The sequence below is a fragment of the Gigantopelta aegis genome, chromosome 3, assembly GCF_016097555.1.
Source record: "Gigantopelta aegis isolate Gae_Host chromosome 3, Gae_host_genome, whole genome shotgun sequence".
Classification (NCBI taxonomy): Eukaryota; Metazoa; Mollusca; class Gastropoda; order Neomphalida; family Peltospiridae; genus Gigantopelta; species Gigantopelta aegis.
Genome location: NC_054701.1, coordinates 7396275 through 7418559, shown reverse-complemented (window position 1 = coordinate 7418559; position 22285 = coordinate 7396275). Strand labels below are relative to the sequence as shown.

The 22285-nt window shown below is 38.7% G+C and overlaps 1 protein-coding gene across 1 annotated transcript in view; it reads left to right on the top strand.

Moving 5' to 3' along the window:
- LOC121367457 (glutamate receptor-interacting protein 1-like) overlaps window positions 1–22285 on the top strand; it is a 68401-nt gene that overhangs the window by 18536 nt on the left and 27580 nt on the right. The window lies entirely within an intron of this gene.

The following is a 22285-nucleotide window of genomic DNA, read 5'->3' as shown; positions in this document are numbered from 1 at the left end:
TACGGAGGGGGTGTTGAGGAAAGGTAGATACTATAAATATTGGTGATAGGCAAACATTTACAGTAGCTTACTGGCTTCCTACAATATTGGTTTTAGGATCATTTAGCTGCTGCAGTATTTGTGTCAGGTTGTCTTAGCACTGTTAATCCTGTTTACACTGGCTCTGTAGTTGTGTAGATAGTAGCTACCTGTGGAGTTCTTGTTAAAGAAAACAGAAAAGAAATGTTTTATTTATTATTAATATAATTAGTGACACACACTTCATTAAAATTTATTTTCATGCCTTTATACCAATTAAATTCAAGCATACAGTAGGGGAAATTGGGGACGATGAACCGTTTTTAAGATATTTAGCCAGTTCACTCAAACTTCATAGCTGTTGATGGCAAAACTGTTCATGCTTATAGAGACATTATTGCTCTCGATTACAACATAGAGTTTGATAGGTTATCTTCATCAACGTCTTTATGAGAGACACTTAGGGCCATCCATAATTTTCAACATTTTCACGAGCATATAAGCCATACGCAGGGGTGGGGGAAGGGTTAAGGGAGGGTTAAGGGGCCAGTGTACACTCTTTTTGAAAATGAAAAATGTCAATCAACATTTTTCATTTGGTGGATGTACACTTTTAGGGGGGGGGGGGAGGGGGTTGGTCAAAAGTGTACTCTTTGTACACTTGTGTAAATGTTGAGTATTATGGACGGCCCCTTATGTAACAGGGTCCATGATGGCTCATTGCGCCCCAGGATAAGGGACCAGTGAGCCACCCATTGGGGTCCTGTGGGCCATGATCTCAAACAGTGAAACTAGCGAGAAACAACACATGTAAATGTTTTAATTATTATTCCTGCAATAAATGTCATCTGAGATGCACATACTGTAATAAACTAAGGGGTGAATTACATTTTCAATGCCGACCTCGGTACCTGTTTACTGTTTACTATGTTTTTGACTCGTGTAGTTTCAGAGTCCTAACCGTATACTGAATCTTATTCAAGATTGAACCCATTAAAGTTGACACTGAATTGTATGATTCCCTTTTGCCTTTTAGTGGTTTGCGCAACAGGTTTGGGAAGAACTCCCAAAATCAAATCTGCTTCAACAGCTTATTTCTTCCTGGATAGGCTCAATAAATGCACATGACTTAGTATGCCTGGTAAATTGTCTGAGAAATTGGACTTCATAGTCTCCATCGTCATCTTTTGGTTGTGTGATTACACCGATATAGTGAACAGTGCTCTGCTTCCGGGCATATTCAATGAGCACATAATCACCCGGCTCTGGGTCTTTCTCCTGAAAGGCAATATGTACACCTTCTGATTCCTCCTCAGAGCTGCTCTCTTCAAAATGTGCAGCAGAGGATTTAACTTTATCTTGGTATGTGTCTGCCAATTGCCATTTTGCTGGCACTCTGTCTTTTTTGGGGGTATTGTTGTATGTGCTCTGGAGAAATGATTGCCATCTTTATTTGACTTGTGGAAGGCTGTGTCTGTGTCCTGGTGGAAGGCTGTATGCTAGTGGAAGGCTGTGCCTCTGTGCTGGTGGGTGGCTGTGTGCTGGTGGGTGGCTGTGTGCTGGTGGGTGGCTGTGGCTGTGTGTTGGTGGATGGCTGTGGCTGATGACCAGGAGATGAGTTAGCTGTCCCATTCACCTGAAGTGGATGGTTGAACATCAAATGAATTGTTGTTCTGTGTCCTTTGAAATGCGGTGGGGTCCAATGAGCCACCTGCCCATCAGATCCCAAAGTGGCTCTTCGGAGCCCACAGAAAATGGCTCATTGGTCCCCAACACCACTTTCATTATGTTAGCCAAGTATACCAGAGAACCGCATGGCTGATTGACTAAAAGTAGAACTGTATTTAGACGTCAAGAGCGATTATTAACGAAAAACACAAACCTTTACAGGATCTTATTTTTGTAACTGGTTTGTTGATCATCTGCTCCAAAGCTCTCTAAACAATATGGGTGAAGGTCACATATATAGTAGTTGCATTGACAGTGGATAGATGTCACCACTAATTTGCAGTCAGTAGTTATATGGGGTGGCTCAAAGGTCCCCATGGCTCATCGGTCCCCAGTTTCCTCTACTGGCCATGGACAGAATGTAATGATCTAATGTATTTCCTCAGTGGCAAATCCACAAAATCATTTTTGGGGGGAGATTATTGACAAACATTCCTGAAGGGATTTCTTGGATTCTCCAATGTAAAAAATGAAAAAATAAAATAAATATAACTGTTGTAAAATTTAGGAAGGGCCCGGGCTCCTGATCGAGGCCACCATAGATCTGTCACTGCTTCTTGCACAAGGAGTTGTACACTCATCAATGGCGTAGAAAGGGCCCAGGCTCCTGATCGAGGCCACCATAGATCTGTCACTGCTTCTTGCACAAGGAGTTGTACACTCATCAATGGCGTAGAAAGGGCCCGGGCTCCTGATCGAGGCCACCGTAGATCTGTCACTGCTTCTTGCACAAGGAGTTGTACACTCATTAATGGTGCAGGAAGGGCCCGGGCTCCTGATCGAGGCCACCATAGATCTGTCACTGCTTCTTGCACAAGGAGTTGTACACTCATCAATGGCATCGAAAGGGCCCGGGCTCCTGATCGAGGCCACCATAGATCTGTCACTGCTTCTTGCACAAGGAGTTGTACACTCATTAATGGTGCAGGAAGGGCCCGGGCTCCTGATCGAGGCCACCATAGATCTGTCACTGCTTCTTGCACAAGGAGTTGTACACTCATCAATGGTGCAGGAAGGGCCCGGGCTCCTGATCGAGGCCACCATAGATCTGTCACTGCTTCTTGCACAAGGAGTTGTACACTCATCAATGGCATCGAAAGGGCCCGGGCTCCTGATCGAGGCCACCATAGATCTGTCACTGCTTCTTGCACAAGGAGTTGTACACTCATCAATGGCATCGAAAGGGCCCGGGCTCCTGATCGAGGCCACCATAGATCTGTCACTGCTTCTTGCACAAGGAGTTGTACACTCATCAATGGTGCAGGAAGGGCCCGGGCTCCTGATCGAGGCCACCATAGATCTGTCACTGCTTCTTGCACAAGGAGTTGTACACTCATCAATGGCGTAGAAAGGGCCCAGGCTCCTGATCGAGGCCACCATAGATCTGTCACTGCTTCTTGCACAAGGAGTTGTACAGTCATCAATGGCGTAGAAAGGGCCCGGGCTCCTGATCGAGGCCACCGTAGATCTGTCACTGCTTCTTGCACAAGGAGTTGTACACTCATTAATGGTGCAGGAAGGGCCCGGGCTCCTGATCGAGGCCACCATAGATCTGTCACTGCTTCTTGCACAAGGAGTTGTACACTCATCAATGGTGCAGGAAGGGCCCGGGCTCCTGATCGAGGCCACCATAGATCTGTCACTGCTTCTTGCACAAGGAGTTGTACACTCATCAATGGCATCGAAAGGGCCCGGGCTCCTGATCGAGGCCACCATAGATCTGTCACTGCTTCTTGCACAAGGAGTTGTACACTCATCAATGGCATCGAAAGGGCCCGGGCTCCTGATCGAGGCCACCATAGATCTGTCACTGCTTCTTGCACAAGGAGTTGTACACTCATCAATGGTGCAGGAAGGGCCCGGGCTCCTGATCGAGGCCACCATAGATCTGTCACTGCTTCTTGCACAAGGAGTTGTACACTCATCAATGGCGTAGAAAGGGCCCAGGCTCCTGATCGAGGCCACCGTAGATCTGTCACTGCTTCTTGCACAAGGAGTTGTACACTCATCAATGGCGTAGAAAGGGCCCGGGCTCCTGATCGAGGCCACCGTAGATCTGTCACTGCTTCTTGCACAAGGAGTTGTACACTCATTAATGGTGCAGGAAGGGCCCGGGCTCCTGATCGAGGCCACCGTAGATCTGTCACTGCTTCTTGCACAAGGAGTTGTACACTCATTAATGGTGCAGGAAGGGCCCGGGCTCCTGATCGAGGCCACCGTAGATCTGTCACTGCTTCTTGCACAAGGAGTTGTACACTCATCAATGGTGCAGGAAGGGCCCGGGCTCCTGATCGAGGCCACCGTAGATCTGTCACTGCTTCTTGCACAAGGAGTTGTACACTCATCAATGGTGCAGGAAGGGCCCGGGCTCCTGATCGAGGCCACCATAGATCTGTCACTGCTTCTTGCACAAGGAGTTGTACACTCATCAATGGTGCAGGAAGGGCCCGGGCTCCTGATCGAGGCCACCATAGATCTGTCACTGCTTCTTGCACAAGGAGTTGTACACTCATTAATGGTGCAGGAAGGGCCCGGGCTCCTGATCGAGGCCACCATAGATCTGTCACTGCTTCTTGCACAAGGAGTTGTACACACATCAATGGTGCAGGAAGGTGCCAAAGGTGGGGGGGGGGGGGGGGGGGGACACATATATTTATAAATATAAATGTATGTTAACCATCGTTGCTACTGGATCAAGAAAAGTGGGGAGGGTACTTCCTGTACCAGTGCTCACTGTGGTTTTGGATTGGTGCAGTACTTATAGTACTTCCCAGCCTCCATGAAATATTTTGACAGATATAGAAAAGTAGAAGTGTTATATTAAAATAAAATAAAACTTTTTCTGTGCAATTAATCCCCATCATTTCAGATTGTAAAAGTTTGTTTTGTTTAACGACACAACTAGAGCACATTATTGATTTATTAATCATTGGCTATTAGATGTCAAACACTTGGTAATTCGGACTTGTATAGTCATTAGAGGAAACCCGCTACATTTTTCTAATGCAGCAAGGGATCTTTTATATGCACCATCCCACTGACAGGATATCACATACCACAGCCTTTGTTATACCAGTCGTGGTGAACTGGCTGGAACGAGAAATAGCCCAATGGGCCCACTAATGGGGATTGATCCTAAACCACTGTGCATTGAGCGAGCGCTTTACCACTGGGCTACGTCCTGCCCCGTTCAAATTGTAGTGCATGCATACCATAGTAAGAAAACGACATTCACTGCTGGGAAGGACTGTAGTTTATGAACCCATGCAGTGTCTACAGCTGCACATTCAGTGACTATTTAGTCTGCCTATGCATGTTTCACTACATACACATCTATATTTCTACTATCGGTTCATTTTGGACAAGATGATTGAGAGTCAGCAGTCTTGTCTTAAATGGCTTTTTAATGTTACCAGTCGAAAACTACTTATTTACAGATGGCAAACCAATTGTATCTCCAATTACATGTTGTATTAGGCACTTTTTATTGGTTCCTTTACACTACTTCATGTTCCATTGCTGATAATGTTAACATGTTTTAATAAAACCTATTTAACTAGTGTATGAAGACATGTAGACTTTTTATGTGTAATTAATCTGTTAGCATTGGCTGCTCCTAGGTGATGACCAGGTCACCAATTAATGCCATACATCCAACGAAAACACAAAACGGTCGAAATTATTTACACTGTGACATATAGTTAACCTGACAATCATTTGTCTGTGATGCCAAAGTTAGTTACAAGTGCAATTTGGCTGTATATAAATTTTAGTAAAAAAAGATGTTAAAATTTGCTTAAAACCTGATGTTTTAGAATATATAAGAAATAGAATAATACATTTGTGTCCATTAGATACCATTTATTGTACAACTTGTTGTTGTAAAAATGTATCCAACTTGCTCGTTAGATACATTTTAAAATGACTTGTTGCAAGATAAATGGTATCTAACGGCCACTCATGTATTATTCTCTATTTATTGATATATATTAGACAACAGTATAATATGTATTACATATATATGTAATACATATTATACTGTATATTACTAGCAGACTACATGTACTACCAATCAGAGCTGGGGTTGCTTTCCCCCGTTAATGTCTGACAGTGGCGTACAGCATAAACTGTGAGACAGAAGTCCCAGGTTTAGTGCAGTGCAACCTTACACAGTGTTGTGATACCTGAGCATGACCTTTTACTTGGACAGATCCCATTGTTATGTGACTGCCCACTGGCCACATATAAATCTCTGCCATTCAGTAGAAAGAAGAGACCGTGTCCGGATGAGATACCCCGTACTTCTACATTTGTTTTCCACCTGATTCATGTCGGGCACATAATTTAACCCTCCCGCCCCGGAGGTGGTCACTGGCGAAGTCAGAGGCTAGATCCGGGGCGGGCATGCCTGAACCCTTGTGGATAGGGGCACATTAATATAGTTGCCCATTGCCCACATAATTTAACACTCAAGTTTGTTTGGAATGTTAAATAAATGTATCCATGCAGTTTTATCATCATTTAATTTCTGTTTTTCATCTGTAGTTAATCACAGCATTTGAATTTCATGTTTGAGGTATTTATCGTTTCAAACGCAATAACTGAAACATTCCTTGTGCAGGATTGTCGTTAAACATTCATTCATTTATTCTTTCTTTCACTCACTCATTCTATCATTGATTCACTCATTCTATCATTGATTCATTCATTCATCCATCCATCCATTCATATGTTTATTGATTTACCTAAGAACTATAAGACTTTTATAAATGTCAGACTTGTGTATTATATATTTAACATAACAATGTCTTTTTAAGGTCTTACAGGTAATGTATATTGACATATATTATATGTAATATAGTCATAATTAAGGAATTATTGTTATCATTGTACGCTCACACGCACAAACTCTCTCTCTCTCTCTCTCTCTCTGTCTCTGTCTCTGTCTCTCTCTCTCGCTCTCTCTCTCTCTCTCTCTCTCTCTCTCTCTGTGTCTCTGTCTCTGTCTCTCTCTCTCTCTCTCTCTCTCTCTCTCTCTCTCTCTCTCTCTCTCTCTCTCTCTCTCTCTGTCTCTGTCTCTCTCTCAACACACATAAATATCTTCAGTAATATTTTCTGGTATCATATTTCTGCTGGACAGGACATTTTATTGTATTGGCTTAACCTGGAAAAGTCTTCAGGCTTGAGATAGGATGCCTGGGTGAAATGGCCTGTTTAGTAACCCAGTTGTGGAAATAGATGAAATGCCGCACATTCAGGCCTTGTGGTGTAATATAAACCCTGGAGAAGTGAGGCTAATGCACCTGTCACTGAATCTTCTCTCTGTGATTTGCTCTTCCGTAATCAGGAACTGATAGTGGATTTTGCTGGTGCATGATGCAAGAATAATACATTCAAAGAACAAAATTTGTTCAGATAAGAAGGGGAGCAGTGCAATTTCTGGCTTTTGAAATTGGAATATTTTGGCTCTGTATAGTACGGAATTAATGTGGTTCCTTTGTCAAACTAGTGCAAATTATTTTTAGAAATATTTAAATATCTGTCTTTGATTTATAATTTAAAAGCAGCATTTTTTTAATTGGTGAACTTGAAGTTGAATATTTTGGCTCTATAATATGGAAATTATAATGCTATAGTTTCTTTGTTACAATAAAGGTCTAAGATTTCATACTAATGCAAATTATTTTTAGAAATATTTAAATATCAATATTTGATTTTTTTTAGCAGCAATTTGTGACTGTTGACCTTCAAATTGAATATTTCGCCTCTGTAATATACATGTAAAAATTAATGTTATAAAAGTATAAGTTGTTTTGTGGTAATTAAAATTTAAGATGTCAGAATAATGCCAATTATTGTTAGGAATATTTATATATCTGCCTTTGATTTATTATCGAAAATATAATTATAAAAAACAGATGGATTGTATTGGATTAATTCTCTTTGAAATGTAGCTTTCGTGGATGACAATATCACTCTGTGAGTGGTTGGTGCTTCGTTCTTTCTTTCCGTTCTTCTCTGAGAGTTCTCTGATGTGCTGGCTGGAATCTGTATGGACACCTTTGATCACATAATGATTGTAGTCTGCTGATGTTATGAGGTGTATATAGAAGCTGTCTCTCATTGGGAGGCAGGAGTACGTACCTTCAGTATCTGGGAGCACGCGCTGAAAGAAGTTCTTTTGTTAACATCAGTAGAAATTGGACATACAAGGTTCACATTCTGTGTCTTACTAGTGTTGGTGGTTGGAAGTGTATTATTGGTGCACAGAAGAGCTGCCTACTAATGTTAAAGGTGCAGAAGGACTTTCTCTAATTAGAAATAGGATTTTGTTTTGTGAAGATCAATAGAAATCCATAGAACTTTGTTTTATCAAGATCAACATAAATCCATAGGATTTTGTTTTGTGAAAATCAACAGAAATCCATAGGATTTTATTTTGTGAAAATCAACAGAAATCCACAGGACTTTGTTTTATCAAGATCAACATAAATCCATAAGATTTTGTTTTGTGAAAATCAACAGAAATCCAGTGAATTTGTTTTATAAAGAACAACAGAAATCCACAGGACTTTGTTTTGTGAAGATCAATAGAAATCCATAGGATTTGGTTTTGTCAAGATCAGAAGAAATCCATCTCCAAATTATATCTTCAGTGAACACCCATTCCTGTAATTGTTACTGTAGTTTATTGGTTCATAATGTCAACTGGGTAATGCTCCATGGATTCGGTCTGTCTCATTGGTATGTGTATTAGTACATGTATTGTAACCGTATTCAGATCAGAAGACAGCCCTACATTCCAGTGATTGAAACTTTGTGATAAGGTATCTTGGTTTATATATATATAACAGTACTGAACAGCAGCGTTCTACATACACATGGGGAATCTATCTGTGTATCACCTTGTTCAGATCACATGAAATACATCTGGTATTACATGTATACCAACCTTTGAGTAACACTACACTGATAATGGAAGCACACACATGCACCTGTTGATTATGTGACAACAACTGTTAATAGATTGTGTTATCCACATCAAAGGGAAACTGTTCACCGATATCTGAGATTGGATTTCTTAAAAAAAGAAAATACATAACAGCTGATCAGGTTAATTCCAGCAGTCTGAGGGATTTGTTTACTCAAGTAATTGTGACAATGATACATTCTGGTCAAGGCTCTGTGACTTTCTGTGTATATATACCTGTATGTAGTACCGCACTGTATTAAATTGCCCTGGTATTGCCCTGGGGACTGAGGCTTTTGGCAGCTCCAACTAATCACAAGTTGTCTGGTCTTGGTAGATAATGATGGAGATGTGCAGAATTAACTTGTTTCCCATGTGGTGGACAACATAGAGCAAACTTATATTATTCCTGTTGGCAGTTGTTTTGAGTTATCTGTGTGTGTCTGAATCTTCTCAAACTGTTTCAGTGTTTTTATAGTTGTTTGCTTTGGACCTGACCCCTGTAAAATTGCTGCTAGTGTTTTCTGGTATAGTGCTATCTCTGCTGAACCTAATAGCGGTGGTTTTACCAAGCTGGATTTGAATTGGAGAAGAAAGTGGAGATGATCCAATTGTGCACGGATTCATTTGGATAAGATAAAAATGAAGCTTTTTGCATGTATTGGCCAAAGATCACGGAGAAGCAAGTCTTGTAAGTCTAACAACGGTAGGTGATATAAGTATTAATATGCTTGATTACATAATGTTGCTTAGCTAATAAGTGTTTACTGTTAAGAATTTATATACACATTTATTACACTACACTATAATAAATAGAGTATTACATTTGTATCCATAACAGACAATGTTTATGACACTCGTGCCTAAATTATCATAGTTTTCTCACTTGGGCAATATGATTATTTAGGCACTTGTGTCATAAACATTGTGTGTCAATGACACTCATATATAATATGATATCCTCTATTTATTATACGTATAGCAGTAATCACCCATCCTGCACATTTAATTCATAACTTGTACAGAGAGCATTTTAAGGATATGTTACATATATCATGGGTGACACAGGGTGGGAGCTAATTATTTTTAATTTATAGCACCTACAACATTTATAACTTTTCTTTATACTCGATATAGATCTATATAGACTTGTTAATGGTTGTTAGCTGTGTTGTAACTGGGTTCACTGAAGAAGGTAGCAGATTGTGTTTACTGTATGGTGTGTGATAATCACTTACACCTATCATGGGTTAACAGGGTCTTCATACCATTCTGGTTAATCTGTGTTGAAAGACTCCATTCACTGAAACTGCTGGATACATGTCTGCCATTCCAGTGTAGTGCCACATGCTGACCTTGTTACAACTTGCATCCATTGAGTGCAACAAATATTCTCACCTGTGTTTCATTTGTCAGCTACACTGTTAGTTTTAGGGTGCCTCCTGGTCCGGGTGTTTTGTTAAAAAGGTAAATGCTAACATATGTGTTCACCTGGGGCTCATCAGGGGAGTGCACCTGCTAATGGTTCCTCTCTTTCTACTGGCACTGCATCATTACAGATGTTCTCAAAACAAAGGGTTCCTCTGTTTCTACTGGCACTGCATCATTACAGATGTTCTCAAAACAAAGGCGCTGTGATGCATGATTATGTCTTGACTGTTGGTCTGTGCACAGTTTTGTTGCTGCACTCAAACTCTTCAAGCTGCTTGAAGCATACAGTGTATACCAAACAGAGGTACATAACAAGCCTACATGTTATCAGCCTCCGTATAATGGTTCAGGTATCATGCAGTCTTATACATGTAGTTCAGTTGTAAAGCGATCGCCTGATGTGCAGTCAGTCTGAGATCGATCCCTGTTAGTGGGCCCATTGGGCTATTTCTCGTTCAGTGCACCATGACTGGTATATCAAATGTGTTGGTATATGCTATACTACCAAATGTTTGACTCCAATAGCCAATGATTAATTAATCAATGTCCTCTTATGATGTCATTAAACAAAAACCCAACAACATTTAACTTTTACATCTCAGTATCAGCTGGGGAACAATATTTCAAAATCTTACATGTAGTGTATTTACAAATGAGGCCTTTGCATGCCCTGTCTCATTGCCCGTGGACCCAGTCTCTTGACGTTTTTCTCATCTCATCTGGTGCCCTGTGACTGGTATATCAAAGCCGATGGTATGTGCTGTCCTCTCTGAAGGAAAGTGCATACAAAAAATGTGGCTGCTAATACAAATGCTTAGGTTTCCTCTAAGACTACGTGTGTGTGAGGTAGTGTGTGTGTGTGTGTGTGTGTGTGAGGTAGTGTCTGTGTGTGCGTGTGTGTGAGGTAGTCTGTGTGTGTGTGTGTGAGGTAGTCTGTGTGTGTGTGTGTGTGAGGTAGTGTGTGTGTGTCTGTGTATGTGAGGTAGTGTGTGTGTGTGTGAGGTAGTGTGTGTGTGTCTGTGTATGTGAGGTAGTGTGTGTGTGTGTGTGTGTGTGTAAAGTAGTCTGTGTGTGTGTGAGGTAGTGTGTGTGTATGTGTGTGTCTGTGTGTGTGTGTGAGGTAGTGTGTGTGTGTGTCTGTGTGTGTGTGTATGTGAGGTTGTATGTGTGTGTGTGTGTGAGGTAGTGTGGGTGTGTGTGTGTGTGAGGTAGTGTGTGTGAGGTAGTGTGTCTGTGTGTGTGTGTGTGTGTGTGTGAGGTAGTGTGTGTATGTGTGTGTGTGTGTGGTGTGTGTGTGTCTGTGTGTGTGCGTGTGAGGTAGTGTGTGTGTGTGAGATAGTGTGTGTGTGTGTGAGGTAGTGTGTCTGTGTTTGTGTGTGTGTGCGTGCGTGTGTGTATGTGTGTGTGTGTGAGGTAGTGTGTGTGGTGTGTGTTTGTGTGTGTGTGCGTGTGTGTGTGTATAGATATATATGATGCAATATATATAATTACCAATAGCTGATTATTAAAAGTTAAAGTTTGTTTTAGCAACACCACTAGAGCACATTGGTTAATTAATCGGCTATTGGATGTCAAACATTTAGTCATTCTGACATGTATAGTCATCAGAGGAAACCTGCTATATTTTTCCATTAGCTGCAAGGGATCTTAAATATGCACTTTCCCACAGACAGGATAGCACATACCTAGGCCTCTGATATACTAGGTTTCCTCTAAGACTGTCATATGATGTCATAAATATCAGTAACTGATGATTAACAAATCAATATGCTGTAATGGTGGTGTTAAACAGAACAAAGTTTTGACAGCTGGCCATGCTGCATTGTCATTAACAGAATTATCTTTTTCTGAAAAAATCACATTAAATTATTATGTTGTGTTCATGAATTGGATATTCATAAGATTTATAAGTATAAATATGAACCTTATATTTATGTATATAGTACAGGTAGATTGTATGGGGTGTGCCTCTACCTCTATTTCATGTTTTGTCAGATATGTGTTTTGTAGTTGAGTTCATCATTAACTTTTGATGATCTGTCTTTTTGTGCAGCTGTTTGCGGCAGATGCCAGCTGTATCAGGTTTTCTGTTACCCAAGTAAAACATGCACCAATAAGCAGATATTATTCTGCATCATCCATTTTAAACCTGTAACAAAATACGTCTGTTTTACAGTGAAACCTTACTAAACTGGACACCCATGGAACCAAGTAAACAGTCCAGTTTAAGCGGTGTCCAGCATAGAGAGGTTACTGTTTGTAAGTACTCATTTAAAAAAACAGACCATAAAACTGCCTGATTTCAAGGGAATTCCACAGGGTATGAATTTTACCACGGCAACGATGTAGCTGCCCTGTTACTTGTTGGGGCCCAGAAAAATGTGCATCGTCAATAGCAAGAAAAATGATTCATTGCCCTACCTGGTTTACCAACATGCCCTTATATATATTCCATATTGTATATCATATATATATGTAAGAAATAGTAATACACGTACATGTGTATTACCAAATTGGTAATACGATAAACATCCAACAAATTGCATACACTAGATTTTATAAAACATTAACATTGGGGGGTTGGGGTGGGGGCAGGATATTTGTATTTACAAAATAGACTTAACTGCAACATTTATTTTACACTAGCCATCGGGCATGTCAATAGTAGTTATTTGCTAGCCCAACATTGAATATCATTAGAAGCCCTGCTAAAGCTCAATTAAGGCACCAGCTAGGGCGAAATCATTTTTGGCTGTGAAAATTTGATAGAAAGTAAGTTGTCTTCATGCCCCCCTATTAAAATTCAACCCCCAATTGGTAAATATTCAGCTTCAAAGAAAAAAAGAAATGCTTTATTAATGGTTACATGTATATTGCATTGGACATACATATACATGTATGTATATGTTAAAGACCACACAGATAATGAGAGGAAACCCATTGTTAACATGCCATATGGGATGCTTATTTTGATTAGCAGCAAAGGATCTTTTATATGTACCATCCCACAGACAGGATAGTACATACCATGGACTTTGTTAAGCCCATTGTACAGTTCTGGCTGGAATGAAAAATAGCCTTTACCACTTGGTTACTTCCTGCCCCCTGTTCAACTTGACTAATTTCCAACCATAAAACCCCATCTATGGGTTGCCATTACAGTGTGTATCGTATTTGGCTAAGTGACAATGTATCCTATTGGTAGATATATAATTACATGTACTTATTCACATTCAATAAAATTCTCACTTTACATACCAACTAGAAATGAAGTTAATTATTCATCCAGGCATACATGTAGCACTGGCGTATGAAGTGGGGTGGGGGGTGGGAGGGTGTTTCAAGAGGACATGTGCCCCCCCCCCCCCCTTTGTAGCAGCAGCAATGTTTTTTTTAAATTTATTTCTACATGTATTTATATATATGTGTGTGTATGTCTCTTCCCCCCTCCCCCCCACACACACTTTTTGGCAGCTTCCTACGCCTGTGTGTTGGTATGTAATATAATTCAAGGAAAGAAGGAAGAAATGTTTTATTTAAGGACATTCAACAACTTTTAGCATCATGTATATATAGTTCAGGACCACACAGATAATTAGAGAGGAAACCCACTGCTGCCATGGTTACTCTTTTTTATTATAGCAGTAAGGTATCTTTCATATGAACTATCCCACAGACAGGATAGTACATACCACAGCATTTTTGACACAAGAAATAGCCCATAATATCATTGAAAGATCACTACATTGGTGTTATATACATTAAATTATAAATTAACTTAAATAAATGTGTATATACATGTATGTACATATATATATATATATTTTCAATTACAGTGGTGTATCTAAAGTTGCATGAATAAAACTCATGGATGCATGGGTGAGGAAACAGGATATTAAAACATGTACCAATCACCAGGAAACATCTATTTATGTAAGCCAACTGTGTGCATTAAAAAACAATCGCTTCCAATCCGTAACACTGGCATTGGTAGTGGGGGTGGGGGGCATATGTCCACCACTTTGTAGAAGCAGCAATGGGTTTTATATCTTTTTGCATGTATATATATGTGTTTGTGTGTGTGTGTGTGTGTATGTGTGTGTGTGTGTGTGTGTGTGTGTGTGCGTTCGACCCCCACTTTTTGGCACCTTCCTACACCCATGCCTAAGACATTTAAAATGTTACACTAACATCACTATCTGTCTGTCATACTCCCCCTTACCAACCATAAATGATCTTGCCATTCTAGAAGAGCTCCAGAAAAAGAAGAAAGTCTCTGTCAACTGGTAAATGTGTTATTTTACTTGAGAGGTCATGCAATGTGATAGTGTCTGTGGCGGTCTGTTACATCTTCCCATCTCAACCTATATCTGCTGTGTTTCACACTTCACACACACACCACAATTTGGAGATATACACATAACCAGATCCAGCTCTTTACTGCCTCATGGCAGCTGCTGATAAATGCGGATATATTTATCTTTAGTTTAGAAAGAATCAAAATATTGTGTCATGTACCAGACAGTACAGTCCACTTGACTGAGTTACGGTAACAGACATGCACATGTAAATTGCATGTAAATATTTACATGTGTTCACAAGTAATTTGTCCATTTAACACTGATAATATAAAACCATTTATGATTATATAAAAAAAAATATAAAAGGAATTGTTTACTGCTATAATATTAATGAGAATGTTTTTTACTAATTTTAGTTTATACCATGAATGTTCTAAAATCACCCTACATGTATGTACATGTATATTACACATGTACCTTTCGTTCTGACCAGTGAACCATAACTGGTCAAAGGCTGTAGTATGTGCTTTCCTGTCTATGGGAAAGTGCATATAAACAATCCCTTGCTGCATTGGGAAAAATGTAGTGGCCAGGTTTCCTCTCTAACACTATGTGTCAAAATTACCAAATGTTTGACATCCAATAGCCGATGATTAATTAATTGATGTGCTCTAGTAGTGTCGTTAAACAAAACAATCTTTATGTACATAGAAGAATATGAATTATGACCATATATATACCTATTGTCATGTTCACTTGGATGGAACCTATAACTTTCTAATTTTATCTTTAATGATTGTTTGTTTTTACTGCTGGGATGTCGTTAAACATCTATTCTATACTATTCTGTTAATGATTGTTAAATTTTTCATCTTTTTTATATGTATATGCACATGAATGTGAATGCATTTACACATCAGAAATAGCCCAATGGCCGGGCTCACCAACGGGGATTGATACTAGACTGACCATGCATCAGTCAAGCACTTTACAATTGGGCTATGTCCCGTCCCTGTTCGAGTATGAAAGTTAAAAAGGTTTTTTGGTTTAACAACACCACTAGAGCACATTAATTTATTAATCACCAGTTATTGCTTGTCAAACATTTGGTAATTTTGACATGTAGTCTTAGAGAAGATACCTGCTACTGTGTTTACATTAGTAGCCATGGATCCTTTATATGTATGCACCATCGCAGGCACAGGATAGCACATACCATGGCCTTTGATATACCAGTCGTGGTACACTAGCTGCAATGACATATAGCCCAATGAGCCCACTGACAGGGATCGATCCTAGATTGACCGTGCATCAGGTGAGGGTTTTACCACTAGGCTATGTCCCAATTTCTAGCATGCAAAATCAGGCACAGCTGTTAAATTTGAGCCCTGACAATATTCAATTAATACTAAATAGAATGTATTATCATTTAATACTATCATTTAAGCCTAAAATGTAATTAACAAAAACATTTAGTGTGTCACTTTTGAACATGTATTCAAAGTATGTCATTACTGGGGAAAAGAAGATAAAACAGAAAGGCAATATGTTTGTAATAATATTACTGGTATGTGGGTCCAGCTGTGACATTATCTTGTTCAGTTAGAGGGTTCCATGTGTGGACTTCAAACTCATTAAATCTAAATTAAAACCACATCCACGTGTAACTAGTTCAAAACAGTTTCTTCAGTTTACAGCTTATCCCTGGTATCAGTATCAAATATCATTTTAACAGTCTGCAATTTGTACATACATGTGTATGTGTGATTTTATCTCTAGTATTTGGTGTCAGGTTCAGCACCTAAAGAAAACACAGGTTAAACTCTGGTTATAGGAACTGGAAAACAACATGTCCAAAACGCATGAAGCTGCTTTTGAAGCATCAAGTATTTGATACTGAAGATTGAAGCCCATACATTGTAGATCAGAGGCTGTGAAATGGGTTGTCCTGTCGGTGGGAAAGTGAATATTATATTTATTTTATTTCAGCTTTATTTTCGTGCTTATATCCAATTAATGTTCAAGCACACTGTCCTGGGCACACACACCTCAGCTATCTGGGCTGTCTGCCCAGGACAGTTGGTTAGTGGTTAGTGAGAGAGAAGAGGGTATATAGTGGACTTACACCTACCCACTGAGCCCTTAAGAACTCACTCTGGGTTGGAGCCAGTACCAGGCTGCGAACCCAGTACCTACCAGGCTGTAGTCCGATTGGCTTAAGCCACTGAGGCCGGTGTGCATATTATAAAAGATGCCTTGCTGCCATTTAGAAAGAGTAGCCTGTACAGGTGTACAATGTATGTGATGGCAGCAGGTTTCCTGTAATCACCAGGCTACATATATTTGAAGCTATCCAAATGCTACAATATTGTAAAAAGTTTGCAGTATAGCTATCGGTGACACTCACCATAGCCATTGACAGTTTTACGATATCATAGTGCTTAGACAGCTTTGAAAATATAGGCCTGGGTGTTGCAATTATTATTACCAGATTGTTTATAAATATAATACGGGCCTGGGTGTTAAAATTATTTTTACCAGATTGTTTATAAATATAATACAGGCCCGGGTGTTGCAATTATTATTCCCAGATTGTTTATAAATATAATACGTGCCCGAGTGTTACAATTGTTATTCCCAGATTGTTTATAAATATTTGACATTTTGTTGTCTTTTGACAAATGTTTGCATTTTCATACCCCATTCAGAAGTAAATTTTAACAGCACAGTTTTGTAGATGTTTGTGTCATTTGTTGCTTAGCGAAGTACATGTAATTGCTGCTTTGATACTGGTTTCCTGCATATATGTACATATCTACACTTGAATATATATCCAGAAGTAAATTGTAACAACACACGTCTATACAACTTTGTGCTATTTGTTGCTTAGCACAGTACATGTATTTGTATGACGGTGGTTCCCAGCATGCCTGCAACTGCACTTGACTATGTGTGTCAACTGTAAATGATCACATCTTATAAATTGGTGGCCTTCACCCTCTGTGCAATGTGTGTAATTCTGTTACTCTGGTGATACATGGTTGTGCTGTGTTCAACTGAGTTGCATAATCTATCAGCTCATCACTTTTTTCCGCCACTCATCTCTCAAGTGCATTGTGCAACCAGTCCCCAGTATTGGCATCTGAGACTACCAGGTTTTCTGAAGAAAAAACAACCCACAAACTCTTCCTTCTCACAAATGGCTTTTCGGTGCCGGGCTTTTATACTTATCCTGTTGGACAAATTGTTTGTTGGTTAAAGAGATGAATTCTGATACAATGTCAAAGTGGAGAGTGTTTGATTGGCCTTCGTTTGGATGTGGCACGCTGCAGCTAGGGCGAATGCGTAAACGTAAGGGAAGAAGCAATGCCTACGTTTGTTATAGTCTGCCTGGTAGGTATGCCATGTGGAGCTCAAGTGGGTTACGCTGTGACCTTCTGCTTGTTGCTACAGTGGTTACAAAGATTTCTCATTGACCATTATGGCACTTGCATATAGATAAATGTCAGAATGTCAGGCTTTCACATGCATGTAGGTATACACACAGGCATTTAGAAGACTTCATGTAGGTATACACACAGGCATTTAGAAGACTTCATGTAGGTATACACACAGGCATTTAGAAGACTTCATGTAGGTATACACACAGGCATTTAGAAGACTTCATGTAGGTATACACACAGGCATTTAGAAGACTTCATGTAGGTATATACACACAGGCATTTAGAAGACTTCATGTAGGTATACACACAGGCATTTAGAAGACTTCATGTAGGGTTATAAATGTGTTTATCTCATGGTTGATAAGTTCATTTCTATCAATTCAAGTGCCAGTTTTTAAGTAGAGATGCACCACTTTTTAGAATTTGTCAGTCTGTCATTTTATTTATTTATTTAATGTAGTCATTAAATGTTACATTTACAAAAGTTGGAGTGAAGACATTTATTTTATTTTATTTTATTAATAAGGGGGTTGAAATTAGTGTGATGAAGGTATTCCTATCTTTTTATTTAATTTATGAATGTTTTCTTCGGGGGGGGGGGGGGTTCCTGATTGTTTTCTTTCTTAATTTTGTTTCCATCTATATGTATACATGTAGTTATGAAATACATACAAGTACCTGTATACAAAAATGTACCTGTACATGTATTTCCCCAAGAAACATTTGTGAATGCTCATATTGTTTTCATTAAGAAGGTATAAATAATATTGAATGATGTTATGATTATAAATTAAATATATAGGCATATACATGCATGCAAATAATAAATATAAAGAGAAAAGAGTTTTGCTTTTAAAACACAGGAAACAGTAATTTTACATTAAATTGATAACAATTTACAAACCAATTAAAACAGATTTTTGTATTAAATCCTTTCAATAGATTACCTTTCACAAGCCAGGTATACATATAGGTTCATCACTGGTATATTATCAAAGACTATGGTATGTGATGTCCTGTCTGTCGGAATGTGCATATAAAACATCCCTTGCTACTAATGGAAAAATATAGCAGGTTCCTTTTCTAAGACTATATATACATGTGTACGTCAAAATTACTGTATGTTTGACATCCAATAGCCGATGAGTCATAAATCAATGTGCTCTAGTGGTGTTGTTAAACAAAATAAACTTTAACTTTGTCATATACATGTAATATATAATTGTAACTTTCAATGGACGTAGATAAGTACATGTAGGTATTACGTTGGCTATTCACACAACATATACATGTGTAATTGTAAGTTTCAATGGACGTGGATAAGTACATGTAGGTATTACGTTGGCTATTCACAAAACATACACATGCAGCTTTGTGTGCCAGTGTTTGTAGCCCAACATGTCTGACTCGACAATGTGCCTTTCAATACCTTTTGTTGCCAAAAAAAATGTGACCCCGATATTAAAGTGGTGCTATTATAAATATATCCATGTAATTCAAGATGGCACAGAGACGGGTCCTTCGACCAACTGTAACATTTTCATCCGTTGTTGACCTGAGATCGACAAACTCGAAACTTCAGAGGTTGTCTTTAAACTTGCTACCAGAAGTTCTACCATGTAAGGCACTTTTACAGTTATACACACGTGTGTATTTTATATACTGAGTAGTCTTATTCTTATAATTGAATAACTGTGCGATAACGTGTGTTACTGATACTAATATAGAGTAAAGTGTACCAAATCAATAATTTATTCTTAAATCTTTAATGCTTAACATACAATGTAGTTGCATTAAATGTCAGTACGTGACATGCAAGTGCATAGGTATGCAGTGTGTTATGTTTATATATTATACAGCTTGTGGAATGGGGCCTGTGCTTAGCCGTTTATACATAATGGGCTAAATTTACAAAGCCTGTTTCAGTCTTACACAACCGTAACTATATCTGTTTACAAAGCCTGTTTCAGTCTTACACAACCGTAACTATATCTGTTTACAAAGCCTGTTTCAGTCTTACACAACAGTAACTATATCTGTTTACAAAGCCTGTTTCAGTCTTACACAACCGTAACTATAACTCTATTTTTACAAAGCCTGTTTCAGTCTTACACAACCGTAACTATATCTATTTACAAAGCCTGTTTCAGTCAGTCTTACAAAACAGTCTTAACAACCGTAACTATATCTGTTTACAAAGCCTGTTTCAGTCTTACACAACCGTAACTATATCTGTTTACAAAGCCTGTTTCAGTCTTACACAACCGTAACTATATCTGTTTACAAAGCCTGTTTCAGTCTTACACAACAGTAACTATATCTGTTTACAAAGCCGTTTCAGTCTTACACAACCATAACTATATCTGTTTACAAAGCCTGTTTCAGTCTTACACAACCGTAACTATATCTGTTTACAAAGCCTGTTTCAGTCTTACACAACCGTAAAAGCTATATCTGTTTACAAAGCCTGTTTCAGTCTTACACAACCGTAACTATATCTGTTTACAAAGCCTGTTTCAGTCTTACACAACCGTAACTATATCTGTTTACAAAGCCTGTTTCAGTCTTACACAACCGTAACTATATCTGTTTACAAAGCCTGTTTACAAAGCCTGTTTCAGTCTTACACAACCGTAACTATATCTGTTTACTGTTTACAAAACAGTAACTATATCTGTTTACAAAGCCTGTTTCAGTCTTACACACCAAACCGTAAAGCCTGTTTCATCTTACACAACCGTAACTATATCTGTTTACAAAGCCTGTTTCAGTCTTACACAACCGTAACTATATCTGTTTACAAAGCCTGTTTCAGTCTTACACAACAGTAACTATATCTGTTTACAAAGCCTGTTTCAGTCTTACACAACCGTAACTATATCTGTTTACAAAGCCTGTTTCAGTCTTACACAACCGTAACTATATCTGTTTACAAAGCCTGTTTCAGTCTTACACAACAGTAACTATATCTGTTTACAAAGCCTGTTTCAGTCTTACACAACCGTAACTATATCTGTTTACAAAGCCTGTTTCAGTCTTACACAACCGTAACTATATCTGTTTACAAAGCCTGTTTCAGTCTTACACAACAGTAACTATATCTATTTACAAAGCCTGTTTCAGTCTTACACAACAGTAACTATATCTGTTTACAAAGCCTGTTTCAGTCTTACACAACAGTAACTATATCTGTTTACAAAGCCTGTTTCAGTCTTACACAACAGTAACTATATCTGTTTACAAAGCCTGTTTCAGTTTTACAAGCTTATAAACATCTGCATTTAAGAAAAAAACTCAGGCTTTGTAACGGAGTCCTAAAAGTTGAGACTCAAACTTAGCCAAGTCTATACTGACTTTTATCTACACGGTACATGATCATTTTCTTTCTATCTTTCTTTTTTATAACCCCAGATTTAACAGACAATGTCAAGGTTGATATAAATACACATTGTATGGATATGTCATGATTAAAGTTGCATGACATTAATATGGTAAAAGCCTTAAGTTTACACTGGTTTATAGGCATGGGATCAAGTGAAACATACACAGGGAAACCTCAAGACCGGACCCTCTGTAAACCGGAATTCCCTCAAAACCAGACACTTTACAGAGTCCTTTTTTAAAAGCCAAAACTTAACCTCTCTAAACCAGATTCCTCTTAAAACAGGACATTTGTCTTTGTTCCAAGGGTGTCCGGTTTAGAGGGGTTTAACTGTAGTTACAGGTATACTACATGTAGGTATACCTGTTTTTAACATGGTGTCCATATACATGCAATCGACAGGTGTAACATACTTGTATATACGCTACACCTGTATTCAAACTATATTCTTACACAAAGATTGTTTGGTCTTCACTTTATGTAATTAATTAAGCAAAACTGGTGATTGCTTATACAGATACATAAATGTGGGGATGTGTAATTTTTTGGTGTGGTCTTGAACAAACATTTATAATTATGCTTATCTAGTGACCTATAGTTGGAACTAATCAAAACTGATAAAACAGCCACCGAATCTAATAGAGTCCAATTTACTCTGATGGTTGCTTCACTACATGTTAATTACTACTACAGTCTACTGTTACTGATGCTGTGTATGATTCCATTTCCTGAAGCCTGTGCATTAACTGATCCTGCTGTTTCTACATGTAAGTGTTACAACATAGATCATATATCATTGTTGATCAAATGACTTGCAGGGTTCATTGCACAATGTTGGTGTAATTGATACACCACTTGATGACTGATGAAGCCATAAATTCTGAAAAAGAAGGTGCACCTATTTTTCTTCAGGGTTTTTTTAAGGCTGGGTGATTCTTTACATTGTATATTTTCATCATACTCAACAAAAATATCCTCTTTTTCTGATCCAATTAACAGGAGCAGGAATCAC